The sequence below is a fragment of the Sturnira hondurensis genome, unplaced genomic scaffold (assembly GCF_014824575.4).
Source record: "Sturnira hondurensis isolate 20B ecotype Veracruz unplaced genomic scaffold, ASM1482457v3 Scaffold0020489, whole genome shotgun sequence".
Taxonomy (NCBI): Eukaryota; Metazoa; Chordata; class Mammalia; order Chiroptera; family Phyllostomidae; genus Sturnira; species Sturnira hondurensis.
In genome coordinates, this window is record NW_028093120.1 from 615,433 (window position 1) to 632,020 (window position 16,588).

The following is a 16,588-nucleotide window of genomic DNA, read 5'->3' on the forward strand; positions in this document are numbered from 1 at the left end:
AAATGGGGCAGTGCTGAGAAGTCTAGGAAACTTCTCCCACCGTAGCTGCAGCAGACACTTTCTGGTGAGGATGTTCATCAGCATTTTGTAGGAGGCGGTTTTGAGAAGCATCTTTCATTCATTCAGTATTTATGAAGCACCTATTTCGATCCAGGCATTGGGCGAAGCACTAGGATGATTAAAGGCAACTTCAAGATTCCCTTTCAATGCACAACTCTGCGCAGGTGCAAACGGGAACCGATTTTGAACAGGTAAAGTTTGTAAAGTTGAAAGCACCAGCATAGCTGTGACTGGAAATCTTTGATGATCCTGAGACCGCTTCAGCAGACCCACCGCGAGTCACAGAAGTCGTCTCTGCTGTGGACTGCAATGACCAATGGGATCACGACTGGTGAGGGTGACCCGGGAACAGAAGGACTGAAGGACAGAGTGCAGGCCTGCATGTGCACAGCTCTAGCCACTTGCCTCAACAATCGTAGAGAAGGCTTGTTCTTAAGGCTTGGCATAGGCCACGCTGCTTGTGCCCTGTGTGCTGATGGCTGTACATTCCAGTAACAGTGGGTGTGCTGACCTTAAGAACCATACAAGTAGTAAAGGGTAAAGGGGGCCAAGCACATGGTGATAGAAGATGATTTGGCTTTGGGTGGTGGGGATGTATGCGAATATATGTGCATGCACCTAACTAATGGTTTAAAATGACATTCAAGTACAGACTACAACTATCTCCCCCCTGACTTTGTGGCCACCCTGAATTTAGACCATAAACAGTTGATCTGATTGTTGATGAGTACTGACCACAGTTCCCTTCCTCACTGTTCTATTTTCCTTTTCCAACTGTTTGCATGGGCTGAGAAAGCTACTTGAGTCTACTGACAATGGCTGATGCTATTAAAACCTGAAGGCCAGGCCCTTTCTCTCTCTCCAAGCAGCCTTCTTTCCATGCCACCACTGGCCTTACTCATTCCAAAAAGCCTGTTCTGCTGTTAAACACCAGATGCACAGAGGTTTAAAGACCAGTCACTCACTGGTGGGCCCTGGTTTTCTGGTTCCTTGGCTTCTGTGATAATGGCTGGTGCCATTACTGAGAACCAGTCCTTTATGAGTTTCCCAATGCCACTGTAACAAATGAGCACAAACAGTGGCTCAAACCATCACCCGTCTATTCTCTTCCAGTTCTGGAGGTCAGAAGTCTAAAGTCAAGGCACTGACAAGGCTGCTTTCCTCCTGGAGTTTCCAGGGAAAAATCCTCTTTCTTGCCCTTTCCAGTTTGCAGAGGGCACCTGCACTTCTTGGCGCAGAGGCCCTGTTCTCGCTGTCATACTTCTCTCTGTGCCTCTGCTTCCGTCGTCACACGACCTTGCTGACTCTGGTCCTCCAGCCTTCCTCTTCAACGGGCCCCGATGATTACAATGGGCCAATTTGGTAATCTGGACTAATCTCTCCGATCTATCTCAAGATCCTTAATCCCATCTGCAAAGTACCTTTGGCCAAGGTCACATATTCATAGATTCCAGGGATTAGGACACAGACATCTCTGGGGCAGGACTCCATTCAGCCTACCACAGGTCCCACGCAACAGCTGCATCATTGTGCACCGCTGGGAGGACCCCCCTGCCACCTGCTGGTGGCTAAACCCCGTGGGTTCTTCTGGAAAGGCCAGTCCCATCCCTCCACAGACACACCCCACACGAGCTCTCAAGGTGTGACTCTTTCAGTTCCCAGCAATGTGCTCACCTGTTTTTGAAACAGGCTTCCAGGCTGAGCTCCACATTTGCCCCCAAGACCATGGCAGGGTGCTGAGCTGGGACGCAGACTCACGCTTCCATTTATATGTTCCATAGTAAGAGAAGAGGCTGGAATCTGGTGTCGCTTGATGTATATTTAAAAAGACAGAACCCCCCCTTGACTTAAAATGATCAGTTATGTTTATTTTAAGATGTCATTGTTGTCATGGTGACCAGAGGCTGCAGGAGCAATTCTCTCACCTCTTTCTCATTTTCCACCCCTCTGTACATTTCCAGAGCAAAGCTTCTTTGCATTCATTTATGGGTATCTCAGGGGCATTCTCCTTCCTAAAGAAAACCCTCTGTCCGCTTTCTGGGAGTGGGCATCGCTGCAGCCCGCAGGTCCAGCCCCCCGGACTGATCTGGAACAAGGTGGCACATCTTGACCTGCCACCTCCAGGCAAACACAGAAGGAGTCAGCTGATGCGCTCTCGATGAATAAGTAATGAGCCCCCTGCTGCCCTGTCTCTTCGTGCTGTGAGTGTCAGTGCCTGATACAGGGAAAGATGGAAGGAGGGGTCAGGGGAGGACAGTGCTGCCCCAGGGCCGCAGAGAACAGGAGCCACGGAACCCACCTGCCAGGCCCTCTCTTCTGCACTGCTTTGCAGATGACACACCAAACTCCATGACCATACCCTCCAGCCCCCACTATCATGATCTGAGGTCCAATCAAGGCCCAAGAGACGGGACAGAAGACAGTCAGTTGTAAGATCTAGGATGAAAGGTGCAGGATTTTTTTAAATAAGGTCCAAGTTTATTATGAGGTGTACTTAAAAAAATTAATCCTCACCCAAGGACATGTTTAGAGAGAGAGTAAGGAGGAGGGGAGAGAGACAGAGAGAAGAGAGGAGAAACATTGATGTGAGAGAAAAACACAGATTGGTGACTTTCTGTATGCACCCCAACCATGGGTCGAACCCACAACTTAGGCATGTGCCTTGACTGGGGATCGAACCCAAAACCTTTTGGTGTATGGGACAACATCCCAACCAACTGGGCCACCCGGCCAAGGCAGAGACGTGTTTCCATTATCATCTGTGTGACTGCAGGCAGTGCAGTCTCCCAATCACAGCTTCCCCACCTGTGAACAGGGATCAAGACCCCGCCCTGCCTGTTTCCCGGGATCCTAGTGAGGACCAGTTTAGATCCCTGGTGTGAAGGCGCACTGTGAACTCAGTGTGGGGCCGCAGCCAAGATGGTGGTGGTGATGATGATGATGGTGACAATGTCATAAAATTGGAGTCATAGCATTACATGGATATGTCGCACTTTGTTTACCCATTTACCTACTGAAGGCATCTTGGTTGCTTCCAAGCATAAGGCTCCTATAAATATTCACATGCAGATTTTATGTGGATATAAATTTTCAACTCATGTGAGTAAATATTTACAAGCACGATGATTGCTAGATCATATGGTAAGCTTCTGCTGAGCTTTATAAGAAACTGCCAAGTTCTCTTCTAAAATGAATGTACCATATTGCTTCCTACTAGCAACAAACGAGAGTTCTGTTGTGTCGTATCCTTACAAGCATCTGTCATTGTCAGCGTTTTGGATTTTAGCCATTCTTTTATTTTTAACAAAGTTTACCCTTTTTTTAAAAAGACGTTTTAAATTTATTTGTAGAGAGAGGGGAAGGGAAGGAGAAAGAGAGGGAGAGAAACATCGATCAGTTGCCTCCTACACACCCTCAACTAGGGACCTGGCCTACAACCTGAGGCAGAAATCAAACTGGCAAACTTTTGATTCGTAGGACAACATCCAACCCACCGAGCCACACCAGTCAGGGCGGATTTTAGCCATTTTAACTGGTTTGTAGGAACTATCTTGTTCTGTGGTACTGAGAGTTTGTAATACTATCTTGTTTTCATTTGTGATTCCCTAATGACCTATGATATTGAGCATTTTTTGTATGTTTATTTGCCATCTGCACATTTTTTTAGTGAGGAGTCTGTTTAGATATGTTGGCCATTTTAAAGTTATTTTCTTATTGTTGAGCTTTAGGAGTTCTTTGTGTATTTTGGATAACAGTCCTTTATCAGATATATGTTTTGCAGAGAACTTTTTCTAGTGTGTGCTTGTGTTTTCATTCTTTTTTTAAGATGTTATTTATTTATCTTTAGAGGGAAAGGGAAGGAGAGAAATATCAATGTATGGTTGCCTCTCATGAGTCCCCTGCTGGGAACTGGCCTGCAACCCAGGCATGTGCCCTGACTGGGAATCGAACCATAATCATGTGGTTGGCAGGCCCACACTCATCCACTGAGCTACACCTTGCAGGGTGTTTTCATTCTTATAACAGTGTTTTTAGCAGAGCAGAAGTTTTGAATTTCAATGAAGTCCAATTTATCACTTTTTTTTTCTTCATGGATTGTGCTTTTGGTGCTTTTGTCCAGAAGTTTTATAGTTTTGCATTTTACACTTAGCTCTTTTGCTATTTTGAGTTAATTTTTGTAAAAGATGTAACATCTAGGACCTGACTGGTGTAGCTCAGTGGATTGAGCGCAGGCCTGCGAACCACACGATCGTGGTTCGATTCCCAGTCGGGCCACGTGCCTGGGTTGCAGGCTGGTTCCCGGCGGGGGACTCACAAGAGGCAACCATGCATTGATGTTTCTCTCCTTCTCTCCTTTCCTTCCTCTCTAAAGACAAATAAATAAAATCTTAAAAAAAAAGATGTAAAGTCTATGCCTAGACTTATTTTATTTGTTGCATGTGGGTATCTAGTTGTTTTAATACCATTTGTTCAAAAGACTATCTTTTCCCCATTGAATTGCCTTAGCTCCTCTATCAAAGCTTAGTTCACTTTATTTATGTATTTATATTTATATGTATGAGTATTTTAATCGTTTTTTCCTGAGACACTGATAAAGTCAGTTCATGGTAGTTATGTTGCTGCCTTTCTGGTCTCTCTGTTTCGTACCATTAGTGTGATCATCTATTCTTTCACCAACACCATGCTTGACTACTACGGTCTTCATTACCACAGCGTAATAACGAGTCTTAAAGAAGGGCGGTATCAGCCCTTCAGCTTGGTTCTTCAGGACTGTGTTGCCTGCTAGCACTCTTTTCCTTTCCATGTCAACTTTAGAGTCAGTTTGCTGATAACCACAAATAACTTGCTAAATTTTTTATTGAGATTACATTGAATCTACAGGCCCAGTTGGGAAGTATTGGCATTGTTTTTGACATTACGGAGTCTTCCTGCCTATAAACATGGAACACACAGGGTCCGGCAGAAGTAACGCCTGCTGGAGTGTGGTTGGTAGGGTGATAATAAGGGTGTAATAATTTGTCATTTTAATTTGAACATTTCACCTGAAGTGTCATGTGATATGTTTGAATGTGATATTGTGAGCCACAGAATTACATGCTTATGATTTTGTAATAAAAAGGGGCATTATTTGTGCTGGATCCTGTATATTTTGTTTATTTAGTTCTTTAATTTCTATTATCGGTGTTTTTACAGTTCTCTTCATATAGACTTTATACAAATTTTGTTAGGTTTACAACTATTTCTTTTTTCTGGTGATAGTGTAAATGATGTGTTTTTAATTTTAATTCCAATCATTCATTGCTGGTATATAGGGAAACAGTCGGCATTGTATTCTGCAGGCTTGCTATAACCACTTATTAGTTTCAGGAATTTTTGTGTAGTTGTTGTTGATTTTTTGAAATTTTCCACACACAGAGACAATTATGTCATCTGAGAACAAAGGCAGTTTCATTTCTTCCTTGCCAGTCTATCTAGTTTTATTATGGTTTTTCCTGCTTTATTATATGAAACAGAACTTCCCATATGATGTTGAAAGGGGTCGCAAGAGGGGACACCCCTGCCTTGCTCCCGACCACAGGGGACGGTGTCTAGTTTCTCCCGATAGGTATAGTGTTGGCTGTATGTTTTTGTAGATTCTCTTTATCAAGTTGAAGAGGCTCCCCTCTGTAGCTAGTTTTCTGAGATTTTTTATCATGAATGGGTGTTGGGTTTTGTCAAGTGTTTTCTTCTGCATCTATTAGTATGAGTACATGGTTTTCTTCTTTAGCTTGTTGATGTGATGAATTATAGTAAATAACTTTGGAATGTTGGACCAGCTTTGCACACCACTTGGTTATGGTGTATAATTTTTTAATACATTGTTGGATTTCATTTGCTAATATTTTGTTGGGGATTTTTGTATTTATATTCATTTTTTTCTCTCACCTGAGGATCTGTTTATTGACTTTGAGAGAGAGAGAGAGAAATATTTGTGTGAAAGAGAGACATCAGTTTGTTGCCTCCTATATGTGCCCTAACCAGGGATCAAACCTGCAACCTTTTGGTATAGAGAACAAAGCTCCAATCAACTGGGTCACCTGGCCAGGGCTCTATTTTCATTTTTTGTTAAGCCCCAGATGAGCCCAATATACAGGTTGAGAGACACTGACATAGAGAAATACTCAACCATGTATCCTGAGAGGCATATGTAAGGATATTCACTGCAGTGTTGCTTATAGTAGCAAAATAACGAAAACCACATCAGTGCCCATTAACAGACAACTAGCTAAATCAACTATGGTACTTTCGTACTATAGACAACTGGCAATTAAAATGAATTGGGTAAAATTATACGTACTGATTTGTTAAGATGTCTAGAAGATATTTTAAGTGAAAAAGTACAGCTGTGAAACAATTGATAACACAATCCTATTCTTATTTACCTCTTCAGAATTATCTAGTTCTCCATGTCCACAGGCATGTATGGGCACAGAGGAAGGCCTGGAAGGCCGCACACCAGTTGACCACTCTGCAAAACGGAGAGATTGACCTAAAATCAAGGAAGACTTACCCATTATCTTTATTGCTTGGAATTTTTACTGTGGAAATGTATTTGTACAGCATTTGTGCAGTAACATATATTTTAAAATTAAAAAGGCACTTACTAAATCCCAGGCACTGTGAAAATTGTGGGAGTTCCCAAATGAATAATACGTGATCCGTGTGTCCTGAAGGGATTATAATCTGATGGAAGAGATAGACCCATAAAAAGGAGAAAAAAATTAGTTGGTGGGAATCTGTATAGGTCACAGTAGGAGCTTAAAGGAGGAAAGAAAAAGTCCTGCCTGTGGGTGGACTGTCAGGGTGAGGGGAGGTGTCACAGAGCCAGCATCCCTTGAGCCGAGTCTTCAGAAACAAGCCGTGTTCAGTCAACCACGGCAGGAAGCCATAGACTGAGGTGGCCCTAACGCTGTGGCAGCCAAGGTGAGTAAAATGAAACCTAAGCCAACAAACACCTTAAGGTTATAAAATCAAAACCGAAGCATAAGCAATCGCAAGAGCCAATTCAGCGTTAAGCTATAGTCAGTTAAAAATTTTCTCACTTCGCGTCCACCTTCTCTCCACGAAAGTCTCTCCCTGCTTCCTGTTGGTGGAGCATTCCATATCACTTCTGGATTCTAATCAACGCGTGCTCAGATAAACTCTTAAAAATGTAATATACCTCCGTTTCTCTTTTAACAGCAGATAGTCGCCAGGCTACCGGGATGTCGGGCTGCGGCGGTGTGGTGAGCACTGGCAGGAGGCTGGATGGAAATTCTGGGCGGAGGGAGCTCATGAACAAAGGCAAGAAGACGCGCTCGCTGGGCTTGGGGATTGTGGGACTAGGCCTACTATTCAAAGGAGGTAAGGCAGAAGCCGTACCAGAGCTCCGGGCCTGGAGACGCCTTCATGTTCAGAGTGGTACCAGGAGAGGGGTGTCACGCTGCACGTGCAGCACTGCGTTTGCATGTCCTCCAGACGGACGTGCACAGAGAGCTTCAGGAGAAGGCGGGTTGCTGTGATGGTAGAGTCAGGGGCACTCGTACATCCAGCTCCCCACCTTCAGAGCTGAGTAATAGTTCTCAAACCGCACCCGGCCCCCAGTCTCCTCGCTTCTGAAATGAAAATAGGTGTAGCTCCTTTGCAGGGCTATCATTAGAGCATGTCATGATAGGAAATACAGGAAGCACCCTGCCTGACGCAGCAGAAGAGTCCCCTCGCTTCCCGCTCCCACACCTCCTCCTGTTCTCCCCCTAGGCGGGGCCCTGCTGCACACAGACCCTCCTCCATCTCTCCCCACCCCACTTCACGAAGCTGAAGGAGAGCCCCTGCCCCCAAGGGGGATGTGGGAAAGGGCCCCAGGAGTGGCAAGGAATTCCTGAGTCTGGGGATGAGAAGCTGGTGGCCAAGGAGATCTGGGCCAGCTTCCTGACCCTCCTGGGAGCTCCAGTCCCTCCTCTTTGGCTCTTTCTGGGAACTGTGCCTGCAAATATTTCTCTCTGGATCCATCTGTGCTTTCAAACCTCTGAAATAAACCATTCTAAACTACTGTGAACTAAGAACCCTAGAGTCCTTGTTTAAAGGTCACTTTAAAATCTTTCCAAGCAAAGGAATTTGGCTTTCCTCTGAACACAGTGTCCTTAATAATACTCCAGGGCACTTGTCTTCATGTTGTACTTTTCAAAATGCCCTTGGATTCTCATAAAACTCCATCAAGTAGCGGGGGCAGGTACTACCAGCCACAGGTAACAGATGAAGAAACTGAAGCTCAGAGAGTTTGTGTTAGTGGCAGAAATGAGATCACTTCAGGGCTCCTTCCCTCCACACAGGACAGGACGTGGGCCCATAGAGCCACATGGCCGTGGGGGAGAAGCACCCTTCTGGGCAGCTAGAGTACAAAGGGAGACTAAATTTGGGAGGCAGACAGTGCAAGGTGGGGGTCGTAGCTGACTCCATAATCTGTGTGGCCTCAGACAAGATGCTCTCTAGGGCTTAGCTTTCTCTTTCTGAAATGGGAACAGCAACCCATGCTTAGCTCATGGAGTTTTATCCAACCTAAACGGCATGATGCCAATGAGAGTACTCATGAACTAAGATGAATCAGCTATACTGAGGGATGAGGATGCTTTGGATTGTGATTGATCCCAATGTTAGTATTGATAATAATGGCTGGCCATTTGGAGGAATGAGTGTATGCAGAGAGCCTGGTTCAGGGCCTGGCACATAGTAGGTACTCGGTAGATGGCAGTTATTTTCTCTGTGTGCTATGGCTTAGTAACTTCCCACTTGGCTTCCAGTTCTATGTCTCCAGGACCAACTGGAGATGTAATTTGTCAGCTGGAGGCAGACTGGTCAGGACCTCACAGTATAGGTCAGCAGGAAAACTGGCAGTAGAATAGGCTGGCAGAACAGTGATCTACACCTCTGACCCTACTGAGACGAGCTGACCTGAGGCCAGGCCAGCCAGGTTCAAAGGGGGTTCTTCTAGCCTCAAGATGCATACGAGGAAACAATGATACCTTGCGGTTACTCAGGATTTGTAGGTAATCTCTGTTCTCAAGGCTTCTGTTTCGTCCCTGCCTGCGGTTCTTATTGTGGTTCCTTGGCCCCTGCAACTTGGCGAACAGGGGCAGGCCGAGTGTCTAAAATACAGAGCCACTCCATTGACATGAATGGCTTTTGCTATTTTGGGAGACTTTGAAAACTGGGCTCACATGAGGCTCCAGAACTCCCTGGAACTTTCCCTATTCATGCCCCAGTTAGCAGGGACAGTAAGGAGTTGTTTCTGTCTGCGGCTCCTCACAGCCAAGCTGGAGGCAGCCCTGAACAAGCTGGGGACGTGACTTGGCTGGACGTTCTCTTGACATTGGCATTAAAGGACTGGAATACGTTCAGTCCGCATACACTCATCAGGCCCCACAAGCTGGGTTCTGGTGGTGCAGCAATAAAAATAGAGTTTTCTACCTGGAGGAATTTGTAGTTTACTACAGAATGCCAATAATTAGCCAGGTAGGTACAATTCAGAAAGATAGAGGTATGTGTCAGAAAAGGGTTATATGAAGGATGAGAAAGAGAAACCTTAATATAGGATTCCATGGAACAGTTAAGGAACAACCAGAGCTGAGAGGAAACTGAGCAATAACAATAAAAGCAGGAGAAAATGGGAAGTATAAGCCAGGGAGAAGAGAAAATCAAGGACAAAGGAGTTAGTAGGAAGCTCCGAACTGGAAAGTGCCTGCTAGATTTGGCCGTGGGGTCAACAGAACACCCTCGGGCAATCTCACCGGGGTAGCGAGGGGAAACCTGGCCCTCGGAGCTGTAGGCAGAGTGGGAGGTCAGCATCCACTTCCGGTTCGGGAAACCGGGCTGGGGACATGGCACCATCTTGAGTCTGGACAAACTCAGTACGTGGGTGGACATTGTACTATTATTCTATTCTTGTTTGAAAAATTTTATGATACTATTTTACTGTATTGGCTGAAGGAAAGGAGAGCAAAATAGCAGGACATGAGTTGAATGTAAGATCAGGCAGAGTGTGTGTGTGTTTGTTTTAATGAGAGAGGCTTGCACATATTTAAATCCCACTCAGAAGATACAGGTAGGAAGAGAAGAACAAGATTAAGAGAGGAAAAGAGGGGAGTGAATGGAGTCAGAAACACAAGGGGAAGTATTTGTCTTAGGAGCAGGAGAGAGACTTCTCAGAGAATGGCGAAAACAGAAGGGGGATTGTGCGTAAACAGACAAATTTGTTAAGGATGGGGACCAGAAATTTATAGAGATCTCTTTGGTGGTCTTTACTTTCTCTATCAAATAAAGGGAAGTTTGTCTAATGGGAGTGATGGCCAGAGGAAAGTTCTAGAACAGCTCCTGGAGGGAACCAAAAAGGCAGAGCAAATGCAGATGTGTAGTTTTGAATTTTACGAAGATGTTTCTCCAAAGCACGCACAGCCCCACCCCCAGCCCTGAGCTCTGCATAGCCCAGGAGAGGGGTAACCTTGCCATCTGCCCCAGTGTTTGGTGTGGGATAGCTATGGCCTGGTGCCAAGCTGCTGACTAGAGACCGGTCAGAGGCTTCCCCAATAGCACTGAGACCCTTCTGAATTTGGAGACCTTGTATTCACTGGCAATGACCTCAATCTGCACATGAGTGCATGGCCTCTTGCCATTCTTTGGAAGTCTAAGAATAAGAAGAGATAAACCAGATGGGCTGAAGTCATGCAGAGTTTAAAGTTTTGCCAGATGAGTGCAAAAATCATGGCAGTGGGATAAAAGAATTGGAAATGTAACAGGAAAGGTAGCACTGGCCCACGGATGCAGAGTGGAAGGCGGGAAGACAGGCTGGGAGGAGGAAGGAGCCGGGGACAGGGAGGCTTGGATGAGGCCCAAGGACAGGTGAGGTACAGGCAAGAAAGTGAAAATTCAGGAGGGGTGGAAATTGGAGTGCGAGATCATTAACAACTAGAAGCTGTCACATTTTTTGTAGAAGAGTTCCAGGTAATGACAAAGTCTAGGTGTGGCCATGGAATAAAGGGCTAATGTGAAATGGAGGTGAATGGTGATGCGACTATCAGAGGCGGGCCTCAGGCAGTGGCCTGTGCACAGAGACACTGAGCTTCCCTGGTGATGGCAGGACAGATGAGAACAGGAGGACCTTGGAATGGATGCAAATCCTCCATGAGTGTGTGTGTGTTTGTGTGTGTGTGTGTGTGTGTGCGTCTGAAGACAATATACAGACTGAAGGTGTTTCTTGTCCTTTTTATAGCAAAAGAATGTTATTAATGTCAGCTGGTGTTTCAGAAAACTGCAAAGAAAAAATCTTTTCTTCGGAGTACCCACCGTTTGTACACAGGTTCGGTTTTGACTAAAGTGCTATGTCTATGAGCTGTATGCCAGGGCTAGAATGTGGACGTACATTTTTGGGGGGAGGCAACACTGAACCTACTATAGGAGGCTAGGAAAGTAATTCAAGCATTTTGCAGGGGACGGCTGAGGTTTTAACACATTTTTAAAAATTTTTAGACAGAGGAGAAGGGAAGGAGAAAGACAGGGAAACAAACATCAGTGTGTGGTTGCCTCTTGCACACCCCCAATGTGGACCTGGCCCAAAACCCAGGCATGTGCGCTGACTGGGAATCGAACTGGTGATCCTTTGGTTTGCAGGCCAGTGCTCAATCCACTGAGCCACACCAGCCAGGGTGGGAGGGTTGAGCTTGATGTGAACAGCCAGGGAGCAGGCAGCCAGTCTACACACACACACACACACACACACACACACACACACACACACGCAGGGATGGAAAAGTCTGCACCCAGGCCTGAGCCTGCTGTGCCGTTGCCATAGTGACCAGTCCCCACAGCTGCTGAGGAAGCACAGGCCTGGCTCTACACTGGCTGGGAGGAAGGTGGCTTCGGAGCTGGGCCCTAGCTCCAGCCCTGAGTTTCACTCCCACCTTTGCCTGTCTCAGTCAGCTTGGGTTGCCATGACAAGTTACCAGAGGTTGGTGGCTTAAACAACAGAAATATATTTTCTTACAGTTTAGGAGGCTGGGAAGTCCAAGGTCAAGGTGCTGGCCAGTTTACATCCTGGTGAGAATCATCTTCCTGGCTTATAGAAGGCCTTTGTGCGGTGTCCTCACATGGCCTCTTTGTGGTGTATGCACTCGGAAGAGAGAGAGAGAGAGAGAGAGAGAATCAACATATGAATTTGGGAGACACAATTGTTCAGTCTCTAATTAGTCCTTAACTGCCCTCGTCCTTCCAGGCTGGGGAGACTTGTTTTCTATCACCCAAACATTACAATTACTTGGACTTTGTACGGGACATTTTACTAAGTGTTAAAAATGCCAACATTGACAATAAAACCCAATTGAAGTCATTTATTCATTTTTAAATGCATAGCAAAGCCCTTAATGTGTATATGGCTGAAAGAGAGTGTTCCATCTTAGGTCAGACACACATCTTTCCTATGAAACGAAACTCCTAGGATATGAAGGGAAACAACCTGGTCAGATTAATTGAGTGAAGCTGATTTCACCTTCCCTCCCTTCTTTCTAAGAATCCTGGCAGTGAGCCATGGCTCTGGAGCCACAAGAAGAAGCAACTGGACAGAGCACTCCGGGGTCAGTGGCAAACTTGTAGCCAATGAAATTGGATTTTCTGAGTCGGGGACCAGTGAGACCTACTTCAATTCCATTTCTGTTCGTGGTGTTAGCAGTAAGGTTTGTTACTCTGGATGCTGGGCCTTCCTGGGCTCTGGGATCTGTGCCCTCCCTGCCCTTGCAGCTGCTCTCTCAGAGCAGGAGGGGAAGAAAACCCGGAGCTCACTGTGAGTGTGGAGGTTGGCCTCCCAGCAGGGCTGATGTGCCGCTGAGCAGCCACGCTGAGCCCAGGTAACCACTGTCGGCTGGGCTCACGCAGGTGAGATGCCCCTCCCCTCCTGCAATAATCAATCCATCACTCCACCAGAATTTCTTGAACGTCTGTTCTGCAGGAGCCCTGGGCTGGCGTTATTAGCTGAATGCCTGGAGTCTGCCCTCAGGGGTTCATGATCTAGAGAGAGGGCAGCAAATGTACAGAAATTTAACACAGTGCAGAAATTCATGCAGCAGGAACTAAGGGAGAAAGGGGCAACCAATCCGAGAGATGTTCGGAAAGATGCAACCCCTTAGGGAGGGAAAGGTGTTTCAGAAAGAGCAAAGTGGAAGGGTCCATAACACCGCAGCATGTTATTGTGGTACGTCTTCTAAGTGCAACGAAGCAACTTGTTGAGAGTGACAACTCTCTGAGGAACAAGAACTGTAATACTTTTCTGTACAGCATGTGTCACATCTACAAACATAACCACAAACTATAAATCGTCCCTCCAAATGTCCTCCCTACAAGGAAGGATGCCCAGGAGAAATCATCCAAGCCGACCAAGCGCCAGTCATTCCAGAGTTGTCTCCTTGTCAGCTCCTGCTTCCCGTGGACTTGATTCACCCATGGACTCTGTCCTCCCACTCACCACACTGATGTGGGCACTGCTGACAGGTGAGATCATCCTGGTATTTGATCCTGTCCTTGGCTTTCTAAACTGACCAGGCTGCCTGAATGTTGTGTGATGGCGCCCCCTGCTGGCAGGAGCTCTGATTCCTTCCTGCTGTTTTCTGTATCCTATCTGCTGACAGCTTAGGTGCTTTGTTCAGGTTTATGGGTAAGATGTGACTGACAGCTCTGTTACTGTCTTTACAGAATCACAGCTGCAAAGGAAGTAAGTGTGTGGTTTTTTCCAGTAACTGAAGGGCTACCCAGGAAGTGGGCAGGAGGCCCCCAGCTCCCGGCCCCACAGCCAGCCCAGCTCTGTCCTGCTGGTGGTATAAAGTTCCACGTAAAGTTCCGAAAGTCAGTGCCCTGGTGGAGTTGGAGGAGTTTCACAAGCCTGCCTGATGCTAGCCAGAAGAATACCCGCTTCTGAGATGCGGGCTGCTAGGAAGGTTTACTCTCATCTCTAGCCCTGTCCTTCCTTCTCTCTCCTCTTCACCCTGCTGCCCTCACCCCTGCCAACTCCTCAGCACTTATCAGTGCTTTGTTTTAGGACTACCTACTAGCCTCAGAGACTCACTACAGTGGATACGATTAGAAACTTTCCATTCATCATGTCTGTGGAACTATTAATACCTACTTGCATGTGGTCTACATCAGTGGCTCTCAAACTTGAGTGAGCGTCAGAATCGCCTGGAGGGCTTGTTAACACCCACAGCTGCTGGGCGCAGTTTCGGACTCATTAGGTCTGGCGTGGGGAACATAGGTCCTGCATCTCTGTTTGGTTACCAGAACATACTTTGAGAACTGCTAGTTTATGTGAATACAATCTGAGCTTAGCACAAATCATTCTTGAGATAAGAATTCAGATGAGCGTGAGAACTCAAGGAAGAGTGACACAGACTAGTGAGTGGTAACTTGGCTGAGCTGGAGGTGGGCCCCAGAAGGTGAGCTGGTGAATGAGAAGAGGAGTTAACAAAGAGGGGCGTTAGCTGGGGGTCAGAGGTGAAAGCAGATACCAAGTGCGTGAGGTAGGAAGTGCCTGCTTCGCATCTTTCATATTGTAGGAACTCAAATTGTGATATCTTCCATATTCTTGCCGTACAATTATCCAGAGCTAGAGGGGATTTTAAAATATTGTCATGCACATCTATTCGTTGGCTTGTTTGATAAATACTCGACTGCTGCTTTCAGAGCATAATGTGAGGGCACTGTGGATGCAAAGACGCAAAGTCCCCTTTCCTACAGTAGGTGAGCCCGTGAGTGAACAAACACAATGTGTTGTGGCAGCGGAGGCAGTGGTGGTGGAGGCGGAGGCTGCAGTATTGGCGGCTGTGACGCTGCAGGTGGTGGAGGTGGTGTTGGTCCTGGTGGAGGTGATGGTGGTGGTGGAACCAGTAACACCTTTCTCTACCAGGCTCTACCAATATTCCAGACATAGGAGTAAGTAGTTGTCATACCTTATCTACTCCCCAGCAACACTAAGAAACAGGCATTATTATCCTTATTTTATAGATGTAGGAGCCTACTTGTCCATGGTTCACAGCTCTAAATGAAACAGCAAAGCAAAACTCACGCCCTGACCTGTCCGACCGCAACCCCCCAGCTGCACACCATCCTGGCCCTGCCACCGGGCTGTGCTGTCCTGGATGTCTGCTCTGGGTCAGGACCTCAGATCTGGTCTGGGGGAAAATGTGGTCACGTCAAGCCTGCTACAGGATGTACTACTGCTGGAGCCGTGACCCCAACGGAAAAGGTGAAGCCTCTCCAACCAAAAAAAGGCACTGTGTGAAGTGAGTTTGAGACTTAAGTCTGCTTAAAGAAAACTGCTATTGTTTCCTGAGTAAAAAGGTTAAAGAATGCAAATGTAGCTTGGCCGCCCTGACGGAAATGCTGGGAGCTGGCTTCCGGGCATGACATACATGGTCCCTGGGAAAGTGGAGCTGAAGAGGTCCAAAGACCAACCGTGCTCACGCAAAGAACCATCAAAATGGAATCTGCAGTCTTGGGACAGGCTGGAATTCGGAGTCATGGGAGCATCAGCCAAAGAAAGTCATAATTTAAGCGTACTCCAGAGAGAGAAGATGCTTCCAAAAGGTGTATTCCACAGATGGAATTGCTGAAGAACTTTCATATTTGTAAATGGAAATTCAGTTACCGAGGCTGCCCGACAAGTCACTCCAGCTCAAGAACATAAAGTAACTGTTTATTATGCTCACAGAGTCTGTGGGTCGGGAATTTGGGCAGGGCATGGCAGGGACAGCTTGTCTTTGCTCTCTGGTGGCCTCAGCTGGATGATTCAAAGGTCCAGGGCTTAAACTCGTTTGAAGGTTTGTGTTTGTGCAAGTTGGCTGGTTGATGTTGGCTGGCAGCCTCCTTTCCTCTCCATGGGAGTGACCACTGCTGGCCTAGTTGGGGCTCCCTCAGACAGGAGCTCGGTTCCCAGAGTGAGCCTCCCGAGACACCGAGAGGGGACCAAGTAGGAAACATGTCCTTTTACATGATTGGTCTTGGAAGGCTCACAGCATCATGTCTGTCAAGCCAGCAACCAAGGCCAGCACAGCTTCCAGGTTCTCTTGATACAAACAGTAAGGTTCTACAAAATGTGTGGGACTGGAAATATGTTGGGAACCACCCTGCCTGGTTTCAGAAGCTGTAATCCCTCCATGGCTAAGGCTGAGTAAAGGACCTTGGGACCATACGCCACTAAGGAGACAAAGTTTATCTTCCTGGTAGGGGCACTGCCTCTGCCCCCTTTTACTTCACCCTGTTTGGCCCCAGGGCAGATGACTGGTTAGCCAATGATGGGTAAGATTTCTCAAAGGAGGGATGACCTAAGATAGGCACAGTAACAAAGAGGCCCTCGGGGAAGGACTTGGAGGGCTATAGAAAAATCCCTGCCCCTCGGCTTTGACATAGCCTGAGTCCTCATTCTGTCTTTAAGAAGTCTCCTAATCTCTTGGCTGCCTTACTTCCCCTGCCTGATCTG